Below are 3,679 nucleotides of genomic sequence, written 5' to 3' on the forward strand. Positions count from 1 at the left end.
TTTTACATAATTACACAAAAACCCCTCAAGTTATGAATAATTACAGTAAAGTATGCATTCACACCCTTTATGAAAAGTAAAAGCAACTAACATGCTTTTCAACAAAAGTGAAAATACCAATGTCATGGAAATCAAGTATCATGAATGCATGCAAAACCGGAATCAAATCCGAACACCCAAAGTGAGATTAAGCAAGGAAAAACAATAAACGAGTAAAAGACGAAATAAGAAAAAGGCGAAAAAAGAAAATCACCAAAAATGAAATAGGAGGAAAAAATCTGGGTCATTACAAACCTCTTGGGCGGAAATGCAACAAGAGTTCTTGAAAAAGTACTATTCGGTTTCTAAGACCAATGCCATGAGAACTTTAATTAGAGAATTTTCTCAAGGGGATGGGGAAATGTTTCATGATGCATGGGAAAGGTTTAATGATTTGCTTAGAAAGTGCCCACATCATGACATACCTAAGTGGCAACTAGTTCAATATTTTTTTGAAAGTTTACCAGATAATCACAAGGGTATGGTTGATGCATCTATGGGTGGTTATTTGATGAGCGTTAAAAAGTGCACATTTAAACCCTTTAAGCTTAGGTATTCTGGAACCTTTATCTATCTTACTTTTCTGCTTTAGATTGATTTTGTATTATTTCCATTTTCAAGTACTTATCTCCAAAATAATCTAACTCAGCTAAATAAGAGCATAATTGAAGCAATCTTGAGATGAATCAAAGAAAGGAACAAAGTGGGAGCAAAAGGAAGCAAGTGGTGGAAATTCAGCAAGTTCGATCGATCTCAGCAAATATACGATCGATCGAAAGTTCATCGATCTCAGCATTCTAAGATGGATCCAAGCTCTTTTGTCCTTATCTAAAGATCCCACAAATTTTGATCGATCCAACTTTCTTCCGATCGATCGAAAAGATTCCATTTTATCCACTTGTACCACCCTACCTACCACATTTGTCTCTCTCCCAAAAATATCTTCAAAATATCTCAGATTTGTTTTTATCCAAAAAGGTGCCGCTATAGAGGATCGATCCATTTTAAATTCGATAGATCTCAGCCATGTTCGATCGATCTCACCACAAGCTCGATTGATCAAACTTCCCAAATCCCGAGAAAATCTAAATTCTAGCTCATTAAAGGTTGTCTCATATCCAATCATTCGTAGGAATATTGGTGTACGAGCCCAGCTCATTTGGGGTGATATTTGACCTACCTATATAAGGAATATGAGCCACTTTTTGAGGGGAGATACATGATATGCTTGAGAGTAAATAGAGGCACAATATATTGATGTTCTTAGTGAAGAAGAAAAGAAAGGAGGAGGCTAGAGACACAAGCTTGGATTTCTTCATCAACCAAGAAGAGGAGTAATCTCTACAATGGAATTAGCCCTTGAGGGTTGGAGGACACCATCCACGAGTGGCTAGACATCCTTTTGGGGCTAGAGTTAGCCCTAACCATGCTTTTTACATCTTGATTTATGTATTTTTGAGGGAATTTGTATTGTGATACATGTTTTGACACTTTTATATATATAGATCTTGTTTATTCAATGATTTGTATAGTTTAATGCTTTCAATTGATCATTTCATTCTATCCATATGTCTATGTATGCTAGAATAGATGTTCATGTGTTTGTCTCTATTTCTTGTGTTGTTGATGCATGTCTATGAGTATTAATGCTATAGATCTAGAGATTGTCAAGACATAGTGCTTAATGGAATGCTCTTGTATTTTGTTTGATGGTTCATACTCATTTCTTGATGAATTGTGCCTCTCCCTTAGTTTAATTAGTTTAATTTCATGTCATTAGATTAATTGTAGTGTAATTATAGTTTAGATGTTAAATGGGAGGACAATCTATGCTTGTTGTTTGATGTTCTATACTTATGAAAGCAAGTTGCACATATCTCTAACCTTGTGATGTGTTTGGATTGTGAGCTTAGAGAAAGGATTAATGGCTTAGTTTGATATATTGTGCTATCCACCATGTTGCTTAGACAATATATGGTTAATTTGTCAACCATGCTTGTTGAAACAACCATACACACACACTTTGTTGCAATACACATTTTCCCCCTCATTAATTATTCATTAAGGGTGTAGAAAAGCTATGCGTAGTGGTGATCTCTAAACCCCAAGATCTCTCTCTTATTTTCTCTCCATTACATTTAATTGCCTACTTTAGTTTAAATTACATCTTAGTGTAATTCAACCACCAACCAATCTTTTGATCACTTGACCTACTAACCTTAATCTTGATTCTTCAACCTTGTACGACCCACCAATCCCTTGGGATGATCCCTACTTGCCCTAACTATATTTTTAGTGAAAGGTAGTAGTGGCAATTTCTAAATGTAAAACTTGGCCACATTCATCATAGCTCTACACCATTATCTTTTGGTGCACAAACCATGGCTTTGGGTTGATGCCCCGAGCCACACCAAGTTTTTGGCGCCGTTGCCGGGGATTGATTGAAGGCAACGTCGTATTTGTGGAATCAATTAGGAATTGGTACTCTTTTGATCGTGTCTTTACTTTGTTTTCATTTTGGTTACTTATTGTGTTGGTTCTTGTTTGACTAGGTGCATTATAAAGAAGGTAAGCAAAGGAGCATTCCAAGCAAGGAGCTAAGCAAAAGCAAAAGGAAAAAGGCTAAAAATCTAAAAAATTTGCAAGGCTAAAATTGAAAATTGAATTGAAGTGCTAAAGGACCCTTTGTGAGCTCTTTCTTAACTCAATCTCTACTTCATTTGTCGGCCCGCGTGGAGACTTATATTTCAATTCTTAGATAAATAGTGAGCCCACGTGGAGGCAATTTATTTTCTTTGCATATTGTTGATAGCATGGGAGTATGGGATCATTGTATGTGGAGGAAGTTTGTTAATTGTTGATTTATTGCGAAGGTGAAGTGTCTGTTCATTACTTGTTGCTTGTTGTATTGCATTGTGCATGCATGGTCGTAGATCATTAAGACTCACTCTTGTCCCTCTAAATTTTCATCTTGAATCCGTTGTTCAAAACCCTAGGGGAAGAGGAAGTTCTAGTCAATCCATTTCATCAATGGAAGGACATAATGAGGACCATGTGGAGGACCTTGGTCACATAGACCAACAAGGTTTCCTCCACCCCAATGTACATCATGATAACATGCAAGTATTATTAGGCATGCCGAGGCTATTCATTCATCCACCACAACAACAAGGCCAAGTTCCATTGGGAATGCCAAGGCCAATCTATGCTCCACCACCTCCTATCATTCAAGGCAATCAAGGTGCCCATGTTACACCTCCAATTGCTAATCCTCTCCTTACTTTAAGAGATCACTGTGTGCCTAATGAATACAATGACCCACATGCATTCAATTGCCACCATTTAGAGAACACCACTATAAGATCAAACCACAAACCATTCAAATGCTTCCTAACTATCATGGACTTCCAAGTGAAGAACCCTACAAGCATTTGGATGAGTTTCTTGAAGTATGTTCCACCGTGAGATACACGGACATGCCGGAAGAGATTTTAAGGCTTAAACTTTTTCCATTCACCCTTAAAGACAAGGCAAAATATTGGTTTAACAATCTTAGACCTTTTTTAATAACTTCTTGGGCAGAAATGCAACAAGAGTTCTTAAAGAAGTACTATCCAGTTTCTAAGACCAATGTCATGAG

At 36.9% G+C, this 3,679-nt stretch overlaps 1 pseudogene; it reads right to left on the bottom strand.

The window, feature by feature from the left end:
• Positions 1-363: 363 nt before the first annotated feature.
• LOC132267868 (small nucleolar RNA R71) lies at positions 364-462 on the bottom strand (annotated as a pseudogene).
• Positions 463-3,679: the final 3,217 nt, after the last annotated feature.

Source organism: Cornus florida, unplaced genomic scaffold (assembly GCF_030987335.1).
Source record: "Cornus florida cultivar Cherokee Brave unplaced genomic scaffold, ASM3098733v1 CherokeeBrave_3.0.0_Hap2_Chr07, whole genome shotgun sequence".
In the NCBI taxonomy this organism is placed as follows: domain Eukaryota; kingdom Viridiplantae; phylum Streptophyta; class Magnoliopsida; order Cornales; family Cornaceae; genus Cornus; species Cornus florida.